Here is a 15,392-nt window from a genome sequence, read left to right as displayed (position 1 = left end):
TTAGCACAGCATCACACAATAAATTATCATGAATCGTAAATATGTTTTCACATGTGCATATTTAAGGCCTTTAACATTTGCCATCTTGGTTTTTCTGAAGGGCTAGGGTAGAAGACCATTCATTTCAAATCTGAAAAGCAGCATAATCAGTCTTTTGAACCCGCTGCAATCAATATCTATGCAAATAGATGGTTATGGAATTTACACTGCTTTGTCAATCAATCACCAGTCAAGTCCCAACCTTGTGCTCAATGTACTAAGAGATTTTTTTTCTTTTTAAAAAGACAATGATTTCTTTTTTCTATGTGTGTTATATAAATGAGCATGATCACTTTCGCTCCCTTCCCACACTCACCTTTTTTCTGCATACTTGTCCAGCTTTGTTGTGTCCACTCACACCGCCAGTCACTCTAGAGATGGTGGTAGTAGAGGAGGGGGCTTCCTAAACTCTGCTCCCGGGCTTTCTGTGGCCCTTTACTTGTCCCTGAATTCCTGGAAGAGGGAAGAGAGCTTTGGGAACTCTTAGTTGGTTGAACCAGCATCCCAGAGCATTGACCACATGCTCCCTGCACACTGGGAGAGAGATGTTCTGTGGATCACTAACAGGCTCTGTCTTTTGCCTTGATCATGTCTTCATCCTTGACAAGGACTTAGTGGGACACTTGCTAACCAAATAAGCAGAAGATAAAGCTGGGAAAGTTAATTAAGTAGATTTGATACTGTAATTGAGATTCAAAGTTTATTTCCATTGTGTGGAACAATAAAAAGACTATTATAAAAAATGTAATAGAAGGAAGTCTTGAGTTTGATGCTTTTGTTAAAGAGAAGAAAATGACTGAACACATACAAGGCAGAGAACGTCTGGTTTAATAGCACTTTTGGTAAACAAAACAAAACAAAAATTAGATTTTTTGTGGCTGCCTCTAACCACAGCATAAGTCTTAGTCATGAGGACTGCTAAAGATCCTAACACATTAGTCTGTCTTGGCATGGGGAAAAAAGGAAGTTAATTATTCTCTGTACTGGTCAGATCACATGTAGTGGATCATATTGAGTTCTATTCTGGAACTTTTAAGGATTCTGAAAAGCTTGATTCTTTTTTAAGAAGACTTCCCAAAATTTCTGTTTCTACTTACACCTTTGGCTGGGAATGTAGCTTTCCAGTTAGGTGTATTGCCCAGGATTTTTTTAATTAGGGAAGAAGGAGGACAGTGGATATTAAGAAACAAATAGCTGCAGGCATCGTGTCTAAACTCAGAAGGCAGAATGGAACCAGTAGGTAGAAGTTAAAAAGAGGTATCATTGTACTAAATATAGAGAAGAATTTCCTAATAGTTTCATCTGCTCCAAATTGAATGTGCTTTTTTTAGAGGTACTGATGTCACTGTTATTGAACACACAAAAGCCACTAGGAAATTGCTAATCAGGGAGGATTTAGGGGGAGGTCTGATTTGTATGATTCTTTCCAATACTATATTCCAAAACTATTTTAATATACATGTGAGGGGGACCATGCTGAGTTTTAGTTTGATTAAATTTTCTTATAAGACATTTTGATAAAATATGATTTCTGTTCACTACAATCAATAATGACAAGTGCTTCTTAAAGTGAACACTTAGTACCATAAGACTTGTTTTAATGTGCCAGCATATTCTTTTAATTGGAAGACGCTAGTGAAATAGGATTCCGTGGACACATACTGATGTCACACACTTAGCAGTCTTTGTGATACATGAAGTTCTGTTCCTTATGACTTTTATTACTGAATTGGTTACATGAAAGATTTGATCGATTGACCCAGATTTCACTCAATATAGCTATAAGACAGAAACATTTTAAGATTTGTGGCACATGAAATGCATAGCTTTAGTCTTACTTTATGGTACATTTTAATTTTCCTGAGGTGCTTGAATTATGTGTTTCTTTGGAAAGTTTTCAGATGTTGGTATAGGGTGTATTTGGGATTTGTATTCACAATTCTATAACTAAGAGATAGATATAGACATTATTAGTGTTAGGATTTTTCTTTTGTAAGTTTTGACTATAGCATGTTTCCCCATAACGTAAGTTTATAGGAAGTGGAATGAAAATATTCTGCTACTTATAGGCCTATGTCATATTATGACATGAATAATATCATTAGTTAGTTAAAAACAATAGTTATTGGATGTTAACTCATTAGGAATGGAAGGAGAAAATCTATTGTTCCTAAATTAAAAAAAGTCATAGAAAAAAGAAACTTCATTTTCAAGATTCTAGATAGGTAAACCAAATATCAGTAACAAGGCAGTGTTAAACACTGTTAAATTTTTTACTTCTAAAGATTTAAATGACTTTTCCAACACATAAAAATACAAGCCACACAAATTGTCCTGTATACATTTTAAAGACATGAGTTTTGTTGTTTCTGTATTTTCCTTTTAGTTACTCATAGAGAACAATTCTGGAAAGCATTTTTGCTCCAAACTCAATTTTCTAATAGTACAAGACATAAAGTGACAGGTTTGGGGCAGGTCTTGGCGGGGAGCATCCTTCTCACCAGGTGTAGATGATGTCCTAACCACCAGGTGCAGATGATGTCCTAACCACCAGGTGTAGAGGATGTCCTAACTACCAGGTATAGAGGATGTACTAACCACCAGGTGTAGATGATATCCTAACCACCAGGTGCAAATGATGTCCTAACCACCAGGGTCAGATGATGTCCTAACCACCAGGGTCAGATGATGTCCTAACCACCAGGTGCAGATGATGTCCAAACCACCAGGTGCAGAGGATATCCTAACTTAGTACATATTAAGCATGAACAGTACCAGCTGTTTGTGGAAATAATCCTTGGATCCTAGTTGGTTAGTCCTCTTTCTTGGGATCTTGGCTTCATTTTGTACTCAAATGAATACTTTGAAGAACCCTAATTTGATCCTCAGATGAAATTCTTAACTAATATAATATGCACTGTGGAGCTTAATTGAACCATGCTTTTTGAAGATAACAACTTGTTTTGTTTTAGGAAGGGAACCATGTTAAAATGGGAGGATGGTATTATCCTTGCTTCTTTTCTTTCTGTCTTTTCAACCTTTTCCCAAGAAAATAAAGCCCAACCTTCTGCCAATTTATATTTCTTAAAGTTTGTAAAAATAACTCATCTAGGCCTCAAGTCGTTTATCTGTAGATAAGGATAATAATATCTATCATGTAAGGATTATGACAAGTTAAATTCAATAAATATGTTTGAGCTCTTTCTTTGTTCACCATCTAGTAAAATGTAAATTTATTTGGAAAGCTTTTGGTACAATATCTGATATGTACAGATCAACAATTGTTGATTACCTTTGTATTCTGAAATGAAGTCTTAAAATAGAAGGGATTCCATTAAACTTAGAAGTCTTAGCACTTCATCCCATGAACCTCTATGTTTAGCTGCTTCTTTCTGTGGCTTTGGTTTAGGGATTGATTCTTAAGTTATACCTCTATAGTTGACTACATTCCTACATTAACCACCTCCTTCAGTTGACGTAACTGTCATAGACTAGATGTGCATCATGTGTTTGTATCAGTACAGTAGGCCAAGTTCCTTATGTTGACCCCTTGTATATTTAACAGTTTGTTATAGTCCCTTAGGTGGTCAACTTACAGAGGTTCTGGTGTATTAACCTGCGTGCCCCTCTGACTCTTGTTTTTCTACCACATATGTGTAGCTTTATAAGTCCGTAACTCAGTGGGCTTCCCTAGCCTGCTTCCTACTTGTCCCCCTCAGGATTTACCTTTCCTTTTGAAACTACTAACTTACAAATGTATGCCCGCGGTGGGCTTCAGTGGCTCTCCTGTTACTTCTGCCTGATCATATCAACAGAACAAAGGACAAAAACCTCATAATGATTTGAATTGATGCTAAAAAGGCATTTATCATCCCTTCATGATAAAATACTCAAAAAACTCCACATAGAAGGAACATGCCTCAACCTGATAATTGCCTGAAGTGATGGATACCCCAGTTACTCTGATATGATTAATTCGCCTTGTATGCCTGTATCAGAACACCACATGTATCCTATAAAGATATATAATAATTACATAATAATTAAAAAATTAAAAAAAGAGAAAGCACATACACACACACACATACACACAGCTCAGTGAGCCTACATAAAGTGATTACACTCTTGTATTTGGTATCCAGATCAAGAAACATAACTTTGCCAGAACCCTAGGACTCTCTCCCTCTTGACACATTTGATCACAACCTCCTCACCACTAGTCACCACTCACTGATTTGTAGATTATTTTTGCTACAGTGCATGTTCTTTTTTGTCTGACCTCTTTTGTTGGTAAAATTCATCCAAGTTGTGTGTAGTTTTTTGTTCATTATGCTTTCTATGTATAGTTTCATCATGTGAATATACCACATTTTGTTCATACTGTGATAGGTACTTAAGTTCTTTCCATTTTTTTGTTATTGTGTGAAGTACTGTTATGAACATTCTTCTATGTCTTTTTCTTGGTGAACATCTGTATATATTCTGGTTGGGTTATACCTGGGAGTGGAATTGCTGGATCATTGTTGTATGTGTATGTATATATATATATATATATATATATATATATATATTTCTCTTTAGTAGATTGTGCCAAAGAATTTTCTACAGTAATTGTGATAATTATTTTCCTACTTGCTAATATTTTGAAAGAGCCTGTTGTCTTTCCATAGTGTGAAGTAGGTGAACTCTATATTAAAATTTTCTGGGCGGCGCCTGTGGCTCAGTGAGTAGGGCGCCAGCCCCATATGCCGAGGGTGGCGGGTTCAAACCCAGCCCCGGCCAAACTGCAACCAAAAAATAGCCGGGCGTTGTGGCAGGCGCCTGTAGTCCCAGCTGCTCGGGAGGCTGAGGCAAGAGAATCGCGTAAGCCCAAGAGTTAAGAGGTTGCTGTGAGCCGTGTGACGCCACGGCACTCTACCCGAGGGCGGTACAGTGAGACTCTGTCTCTACAAAAAAAAAAAAAAAAAAAAAAAAAATTTTCTCATTTCCTCTCTTCAAAATTAACTGTTGATTTTTAGGTAGTGCTAAAATATTTTTGTCATTTTGGGATCAAACTTTGTGCAATTCTATGCAAAATATCAATATAAAAATTAATACATGTAATCTGTTTTTCTGTATAACATTCATGTAACTGATTTAACATTTGTTTTTACAGCTAAACTAAGAAATAATGTTAACTGACTAGATTCTGTAACAGTTTTGGTTGCCATATTGGAATTAGCTGAAGGTAAGATAGAGAACCAAGAGTTAGAATAATTTAAAACTCATAGTTTTTTCTTAAATATAATTTCATTAAATTAACTTTTCAGCAAGGATCTGAAAAAGAATACTCTTTCATCTCTCTTGATCTAAAGGGGGGACAAATAAAAGCTTTTTTGTTGAAACTATATATGAGTTTATATTGAATTATCATAGAGAAGGTCTTTTGTTATTGTCATGATTTTCTAGGGGTGAAACATCTGGAATATAAAGTTATATTCATATGATGTATTTTGGTTTTAAAATTTCCAGTATTTTTATCAGAGCTCAATTTACAATTGCCAAGATGCGAAACAACCTAAATGCCTGTCAACCTAGGTGTAGGAGACTGAGCACCAGGCTAGTAGGAGCAGTCAGCGGTTCTTGAGGGAGGCACTGGGAGCAGAAAATCTCCCGCCCCATGGAGATTTTTTATAGCCTGGAGATAAGCCCTCAAGCAACTGCATGCGTTAATGAGATAAGATCAGTCTTAGGATCATTAAGCATGTAGTCCTTGCATGTGGGCCCCCCACACCTGTTGTATGCTGTTTCAATAAAAGGCCATGGCAGAGGTTACTTGGGGCTTCCCTGCACCTATGGGAAGTCCAACTGTTGCAAGCATTTTACTTCTAATCTGTGTCCCGGCTGTTTCTTGCGCATGGTGTCGGCATGGCGTAGCGGGGCACCCACACTAGGAATATATTAATAAACTGTGTTATATGTATGCCATGGAATACTCTTCAGCCGTAAAAAATGGAGACTTTACATCTTTTGTATAAACCTGGATGGAATTGAAACACATTCTTCTTAGTAAAGTATCACAAGAACGTAAAAGCAAGTATCCAATGAACTCAATAGTAATATGAAGCCAGTAGATGATCAAATACATACCTACACAAGAGAAAAACTTAATTCAATTCAAGATGGAGGAAAGGGGGAGAGGGAAGGAGGCAGGGGATCTGTGTGTTCTCTCTGGGCACAAAGTAAGGGCATATGGCACATCTCCTGGGTATGAAACACAACTACAATAGAGACTGTACCTAACAAATGCAAACACAACTACAATAGAGACTCTACCTAACAAATGCAAACAAAAAATTGTTTGTATGCTCATATTAATCTGAAATTTAAAAAAATACAGTATTTAAATATTAAAAAATAATTACTAGTATTTATTGATTCTGTAGAGATTTTGAAATAAAAGTAAAATAGCTGAATTGGTTTTGTGATGAACTCATGCTGCATCAGTCTAGAAGTTATATACTGATACTATAGAGTTATTATGGTAACACCTAATAATGTCAGTGTCACTTGCACATAATGACATCAACAAATGTGGAGCCTGGTAAATGGCTTTTCTTAACATTGCCTGTAAGCTTGTTAGGAATGTAAACAGTGTAGCTTTTGTTGAATACTACTGTTCCCATTTTGCAACAAACCACCTCTTAAGTTTCTTGTGTTCATTCATCATTGAATTTATGTTATGTTAATTGAAAATGAATCACATTTTCTCCCATACTTCAAAATGTCTTTTTAAGATTTTGTCTAACTGCCAGCTAATTTACAGCTCTGAAACCTTGTTCTATTATTTGGAATAGAGAAATGAATCATGGTTTGATGAAGAATTGCTATTTAACCTTTTGGGATGTAAGGATTTCTTTGTCACAGTCATATATGGAATTGTACTTTTCAGTGAGGATGTCCTCTGTACATTAGAGGACATATTCATGAGTTGAAATTCCAAAAACAAATCTAATGATTTGACAGCTCTGCTCAAAAGACAGACACTCAGCATTTTAGAGGTTGTCGTGTACTGCATGAGTCAGGGTGAGTCTAGGTATATCCTTCTCCTCTCTGCTGCCCCCTCCTGTGTGTCTGGCTGCCATTATTCTATGTCACCCACCTGACCCAGAGCAGCCACTCACCAACCGGTCTTTGATGTGTCACTGGAAGGCTAATGGTCAAGAACTTTGGCACAGAATGCCAGTAGCAGCACACCACAGTGGCTAAACCCTTATCCTTGTTCTCATGGAGATTTCTTAAGGAAAAATAATCTCCAAGCTATCTATACAGAATAGATTAAAGGTACTGTTTTGACCTCATAGCTGATTTCTGCCCAATTCTCAGTGCTTGAAACTTCAGAATGGATAAATATTTTCATAAAATTCTTTGAAAGTAACTATAAGCAGATCCAAATATATTGACTATTTTTCCTATCTGGCTTCTTCTGACTAGTCTATTGTTCTTAATATTATTGTACTTCATTTTTATGGATAATCAAGAATGTGCATGAAACCTTAATTTCCAGCACAGAAGGATAATTGCTCAGTAATCATTTACTTTCTTTAAAACACAATTGAATATAAACTAAGATAGACACTCAGAAAAAGAGCTCTTTTTAAAAATGGCATTTAACGTGTATGAAATCAAATAGGACGTAAAAAGCTTACCCACTTTGGCAGTGTTTGCTTTTCTTTTTTTAACCTTCTTATGTTTTAGTAAATTAAAGTTCACCTGTTCAGTTAGGGTATCATGGAAAGCAGCTTGCTAATCACCAGTGGTATGAATCTTTGCTTGAGAGGTTAGGAAACAGAGCCTACAGTGTTGTATGGTTTGCTCAGTAACAGAGTAGCTTCAGCATCCACACCTCGTTACTGAGACTTTACTGCCTTTTCCACTTGCATGTGGTTTACTGTTCTTTGTTTCAACTACAAGGGTGAGATCTCATTTAACATGCTTTAGATTAAAGAAGTTTTCTAATGGAGTTTAAAGCATGTAAAACCAGAATTTATCAGAAAAGACACTGATCTTTAACAGCCTCTCTTGATCTTGAGTTAATCTTACTGTTGTATCATTTTATTAAAAACGCAACTGTCATAATCCACATCATAGCTCTTACATACATAGATGCAAAATAACCTAATGATACTGTGTGAATAAATATTTCCTAACCCTAAACTGATTTTTCTTACCTCTTTGGCAGGAAACCATTTTAAAGAAAGAAAAGTGGAGGAATGAAAGAGAAGTAATAAAGGGCAATTTGAGCAATAAGTGGGCTGAAGTATTGTGAGACCTTTCTCCAACTTTACATGGTAGCATGCAGTATAGAAAAGGTTCTTTCAGCAAGTGTTTAGAGAAATATGCTCCAAAAGATCTGCATAACATTAGTGTAACCAAGTGTTCCTCTCTGTGGCTTCCTGTTTTGGAATTAAATGCCTTCAGGGTACTCAGAATAACTCTGTTTAGAAACACAAGGAGAATTTAACCTCTTATGTTCCTAATCAGGTTTTAAAAAATGCTTATAGATTAATTAGAAAGCAAAAAGATCTTATCCTACTTTGTTTCTCAATAGTTTTAGCTGGAAATTAAAATTGTTTATACATGAAGTAAGTAGTTAGAAAACAAAGGTATAAACAGGAATTCTGTCTGGAATTATTATAATCAAAATTATAAGATCAGTTTTGTCTTTTTGTAAACAGATATCATAGATAAACCTTTTTACATATAAGATTATTTCCAAATGAATTCAGTGGAAAATTTCTACTCTATTTGCAGGAGGTAAAGGGAACAGATAAGCTGAATCTGTTTACGTCTTTGTGGTGTTATTGTTCCACATTCTTAAGATGCTGAGGCAAAGCCAGCAGAGGGAGCACCAAACAATATTTTTATTTACTTTAAAGCTTAATAATGTATTTTTAAAACACTTTCCTTCATTTGCATTTAAAAAGATACAACTCATCATTTATTGATTATACATTTTTGCTGTATAGTTTTAATTTTCTATATGCTTCTTCTCTGAAATTAAAAGACTTAAAAGGGTCTTATTTATGCAGTTCAATTCCACAAACATTCATTAAATGCTTAATGTATAGAAGGCTGGATATACAATGGAGAGTCAAAGGTGAATCTCCACGGTCTCTATTCCTCAAGAATTTATAATTTAGTTGGGAGAGAAAGAAATGTAAAGATGTGTTTATCAGACAGAAGGATAATAAAGGTAAAATGGGGTTTAATTCTTAATCAAGAACCAGTAGAGATTATTTAGAGAAGGTAACATTTGAATTGGACCTTGAAGTAGAGGTTTCCAAAAATGGAAACTCTAGACTGTATGGGACAGCTTAAACACAGGGTGTATTTAAGGAAAGGCAATTATAGGGTTGAGGCTAGATGGGACTGAGGTGATAAAGGGAATCTGTGGGAGGTGAAGTCAGAAAGCTAAGGTAGAGTTCAGTAACGGAGCATCTTAAAATCTATGCTGAGGACTTTTGATTTTATTCTGTTGGCAAAGCAGAGCAAATTGCAGACCATTAGGAGGACAAAAATGATGTTTTAAGAAAATAATCCTTATTTCAGTGTGAAAGGTTGCCTGGAGAACTGAGAGGTTATAAAGATTGGACATTTTCATACTAGATAAGGTCAGACATTATAACAGCCCAAATAATAATAATAATAACAATAAAATGCCTTTCATTTGTATGTCTGTATATACCTATCACACACATATATACATATTTGTGTGTATGTATAGATACAGACACCTTCTTACCTATATATGTGCATATATACACACATAGTATATACAACAATATGTTTAATATATTTATACATTATATATGTGTATATGTTATGTATGTAGATGTATATTTAACATATATATCTCACATGTATATATGTATGTATACCTGTTCTTCATGGTAATCCTGTGATTTAAAGATTTATACTCAAGATGTTAGGTAATGTGCACAAAGTCTCATAGCAAATTCAGAACAGAGATGGTCCTCAAATTCTAGGTCTTCTGAGTCCAAATGTGAATTCCTTTCGACATTCTGTGCTGCTTTTGCATTAGATGGTGTCCGTGTTGATGGGAAGAATGCAATGCACGTAAGAGACATTATGGAGGCTTACAATATGTGGACACAAGCAGAGGAAGAAGTTGAAGACAACTCCCAGGTTTTTAGTCCATGTGACCAGAAAATGGAGTGATGTTGCCATTGCCCCCATGGGAGATGGAAGGGGTGTGGGATGGGAGACAGCTGGAGGGTTGGGGGAAAAAGGTAATTCAATTTGGTAATGTCAAATTGGATTATGTTGGAAGGCATTCTTCTAAAAATGTCCGGTACATATTCCAAATTTTAGATTGGGAGTGCAGAAGAGAAACCAGAGCTAGAATTTGAGAGTTGATGATATATTTTGGAGAAAATGTATAGGCCAAGAGGGATAGTGAAGTGAGACTTACCATTGGGGGATGCTTACAGGTGGGAGATTGGAGGGGAAGAAGGGTGGGAAGGAGCCTGCACAGACACTGACGGAGATGAGACTGGGTAGGAGAATGCCCCATTCATCCGTCAGCAAATACGTGCATTCTTGCTGTGTGCAGGATGCACAGCCTGTACCCAGAGTGCAGAGAAGGGTGCCTTAGCAGAGTAAATTGTTACAGGCAACAATTTAGGATGGGAACTGAGGGGAGGTCATTGAGTTTGTTGACTCAGGGGATCACACTTCCTAAATATGCATAGAACTTTTGGTTGTGTACTATAATCAAAGTACACTTCCAACACGCAATCTTTTTGTAAGAAGTTAAAAGGTCCCAAAAGATCAGCCTCTTAGCTTGAACTGTTTGAGCCATAACGTTGATATCCAGATAAATTGTTTATGGATCAGACTCATGTTCATAATTTCCAAAAGATGTAAGTCCCTTGTAAGCTTGATTACTTATCTTTACTTTATTGCTATTTTTTACTTTTTTTTTTTTTTTTAACTCCTGGGCTCAGGCTGTGCTCCCATGTCAGCCTCTCAAATAACTGGAGTTAGGCACCTGCTATCATACCTGACTAATTTTTTGTTATGTTTTGTAGAAAAGGGGTCTTTCTATATTACCCTGGCTGGGTTTGACCAGGCCTCAAGCGATCCTCCCATTTCCATCTCCCAGAGTTCTGGGATTACAGGCATGAGCCACTGCTCCTGGGGAGATACTGATTTTATTTCCTTGAATACATGAAGGCTCTCTGGAATAGGAAAAATAGGATTAACAGGGCTAGATCCTTTCCAGACAGTCGTCCCGTATGTCTTGGATTGCTGGATCATATTGTTGTTCTATCTTTAATTAAGAAACTCCATGTTGTTTTTCATAATGGCTGTGCCACTTTACATTCTCCCTGACAGGATGCCCTTTTCTCCATCTCCTCACTAACACTTATTTTCTTTTTGTCTTTTTTAAAAATTTTAAAAGATTTTTACATATACATGTGTTCATTAGGTTTAATTTTTTTGCCTTCACAAAATTAAAAGGGCTTAAATTTTAATAATAGCGTTTAAAATGAGGACTAGAAACAAAAACCTCATAAATAATGAACAAACATAAATACATTCAGAAAAGGAATCAGACAATTGCTACATTGAAATATTAAGCAATAATAATAATAATGCAAAGAAAGTAACATTCACATTGTCAAATAAGAGTCTGTCTATTATAGAATGCTTTGACTTTGAAGTTCAGTATGGAGTCATCAGTTAACTTCTTCCTATATTTTTTTTAAGTCTCAGAAAATAGACAACTAATATTTATAAATAAAAGTAACAGATAATTTAAAAAAAAACAGATCATGCCAAATCTTATAGACAATAGAAAAAGAAGAAATACTTCAAAATCATTCTACTTGATCTAAAAATTGAAGAAAATATATTATTTTAAAGGGGAAATTACAAACATACATCACTTATAAATGAGGATGCAATATCCTAAACAACATATTAACAAGTTGAATTAAAAATTGTTTAAATATAATGTACTTTGGTCAAAATTAAATCCAATTTATGTGAGAATTAGTCACTATTTGATTCACAGGCATCAATCCCTCAGTCATTTCTGATTGAGGTTACTACAGATTTTACTTTTTTATTTCTAGTTAAGTCTAGCCAAAGGTTTATCTATTTTATTTATTTTTTCAAAAAACCAACTCCTTGTTTCATTAATTTTCTGAATGATTCTTTTGTTTTCAATTTCATTAATCTCTGATTTAATTTTGGATATTTCTTTTCTTCTGCTGGGTTTAGACTTAGATTGTTCTTCTTTTTCCAATTCCGTCAGATAGCTTGTGAGTTTGTTGATGTGTTCTCTTTCTGTTTTTTGAATGTAGGCTTCTAAAGAGATAAATTTTCCTCTCAGGACTGCTTTTGCTGTATCCCACATGTTTTGGTAACTTGTGTCTTCATTGTTGTTATATTCAAGGAAGTTAATAATTTCTTTTTTTATTTCTTCCCACACCCAACTGTCATTCAGCATAAGGTTGTTTAACTTCCATGCCTTTGTGTGAGGTTGAGCATTTTTGTTGGAGTTGAGTTCCACTTTTAGTGCTTTGTGGTGTATATAGAACACTCCATCCCAAAGATAAAGAATATACATTCTTCTCATCATCCCATGAAACTTTCTCCAAAATTGATCATATCCCAGGACACAAAACAAACCTCAACAGAATCAAAAGAATTGAAATTCTACCTTGCATCTTGTCAGACTACAAGACTTTTTTTTTTTTTTTTGAGACAGAGTCTCACTATGTCACCCTCTGTAGAGGGCCATGGCATCACTCTAACTCTGGGGCTTACGCGATTCTCTTGCCTCTGCCTCCCAAGTAGCTGGGACTACAGGCAACCACTGTAATGCCCAGCTATTCTTTTTTGTTGTTGTAGTTGTCATTGTTGTTTAGCAGACCTAGGCCAGGTTTGAACCCGCCAGACCAGTGTATGTGGCTGGTGCCCTAACTACTGAGCTACGGGCGCTGAGCCTACTTTTTTGTGAGAGAAAAAATTCACTAAAATTCACTATATATAATAAATGAAATTTTAAAATTGCCCACAAATAACCACTTTAGTACATTAGATAACCAGAAATATAATTTCCTCCCTTTTCTAATTCCTTCTTGCCGTGCTCCCTTCTTTCCTTCCTATTTGCTGATCATACTATCTTATTTTAAATTTAAAGCTTTAAATTTTCCTTTTACTTTAATTTATAAAAAGCAAAAGAAGCTAAAGGTACCTAAAAGAATTATATATTTTCTAAATAAGTGTTTATTCACCACAAGAGATAGTATATATGTTTGGAACATCTGTTTAAAGTTAAGAAAAAAGGATTATAATAAAAATAATGAGGTTAGAGTTATAATTTTAGCACACATGTTTCTATTTAGACCATGTACATGGATCTGTTTTTAAAAATGCTTACATATTCTTTACCTTCCTGCCCCTTCACTATTTTTGTTTGTTTTAACAGTATTTTTATCTTATCAAGCTCTATAACATTTACATTCAGTTTTGTAACTAAGTCCTACAATTGTTTTAATTCTAGTTCTATATTTAACTGGAATATATTTAACTGGAATTAGTCCTCACCATGATATTTTTACCCTGAATTTTCTAACCCTGAATTTTAATTTTGATTCATATGTTAATTGTCTTGTTTTCATCATTAAGTAGAATTCTTCAGGAAGGTCTCCTGGCAGCTATTTCATGTTGCAGATATCTTCTGCTGTATTTATCCTGTGTAGACATCTTGCTTATGCAGACTGCTCTTGGGCCATGGTTTCAATCTTAATGAAGATTGTGATTTTTTTCCCCCAATTTTTTTTGAGTAATTTATAATGTTTTTTCTTATGTTTAGTATTTTGATTAATGTATTTTATAATTTGAAATTCAAAGATTTATTCTTTTTTAGGGTAAATATGTACCTAAATCTCATTTTGTAAAACTCTATTTTATTAATTTTATTAAATAATCATATATACAAAATTGCATTTTTAGCCGGGTACAGTGGCTCAGGCCTATAATCTCAGCACTTTAGGAGGCTGAGTTGGGAGGATTGCTTGCACTCAGGAGTTCAAGACTTGTCTGAGCAATAGTGAGACCCTGACTCAACAAAAAAATAAAAAATCCCAGTGACCTAGGAGACTAAGGCTGCAGGATGCCCAAATGCGAGTCTGAGGTTGCAAGGAGCTATGATGACGCCACTGCACTCTGCTCAGGGCACAGGCTGTGCGAGACTGTCTCACCACCACCAACAAAACAACAACAACAATAACAACAAAACAGAATTGCATTTTTAGACTCTGATTTCTATGAATTACAAAAATTTTGTTTTATGTACATGACTTATTGCACTAATGCAGTAATTCTTAAGAGCCCTTGAAATGATTGTAATGTGAAATGACAAAACTATGGCATGAAAATTCTCTTTACATGTATGGTTAAAGGTTAGTGATGGCTGATCATTTTTGTTATGTTGACTTAAATAGGAAACCTGAAGATTTTCTTAAATCAAGGTGCATACATATTTAAAGCTATAGGTTGGTTTTATAGGCTATTTAATAGCAAACTTCATTTGGAGAACCATATTGTGTAAGTGGTTAGTGATATTAAAATTGGTATCAGTCTTGGCGTATCAGATGTATTTATTTTTAACTTTTATGCAGATATAGTTATTAAAATGTACATTTCAAGTACATTTTGAGTGTCTTTCAAAGTATTTTCAAGTGATTTCCATTTGAGAAGTGAAGAGCTAGGTTTGTTAGTTATTAATCCAAATATAGTAATATAGCTTATTTTATTGATCTTTCTATGATTTTTAAAATTAGGAGTGAGAAAAGTCACAGATGCAGTTTGTTGACATATTGCAATCCATATGTGTGCTTTTTTGATAGGGAAGGTATAGCATATACCATTCCTCCAGAACATTTAGCACCAGATTTATGATTTTTCTAATTTGGTTTGTAGCTTGCCAAAGAGCATGTGAGTGCATATTTGATCAGAAGCATATTTTGCTTTGAATCAGATGAGGAATACTTAATGAGTCAATGCTAAGAAGCAGTGCACAGAAGACGCAGACTCGCAGTCTCAAAAGCCTTTAAAATAGCTTAATATAAAACATAATAAAGTAATATCACATACAAAACCAAAATTCTCAGTTTTTCATGTCCATCCTCTTAATAAAATTCTCTACTATATCTGCTGGGAATGATATTTTACATTTATGGGATGCTGTTCACACTTTCAGTGGGATGAAGACTTATTTCAAGTGTATTGTAGTTATCTCTTGGGGGTGAAAAGATGCTAGCTGTACCTTAAAG

At 35.0% G+C, this 15,392-nt stretch overlaps 1 protein-coding gene across 3 annotated transcripts in view; it reads left to right on the top strand.

The window, feature by feature from the left end:
* ATG10 (autophagy related 10) overlaps positions 1–15,392 on the top strand; it is a 299,393-nt gene that overhangs the window by 144,993 nt on the left and 139,008 nt on the right. The window lies entirely within an intron of this gene.

The sequence above is a fragment of the Nycticebus coucang genome, chromosome 1 (genome assembly GCF_027406575.1).
Source record: "Nycticebus coucang isolate mNycCou1 chromosome 1, mNycCou1.pri, whole genome shotgun sequence".
Classification (NCBI taxonomy): Eukaryota; Metazoa; Chordata; class Mammalia; order Primates; family Lorisidae; genus Nycticebus; species Nycticebus coucang.
Note: the sequence above shows the minus strand (reverse complement) of the source record. Positions and strands in the feature narration are given on the sequence as shown.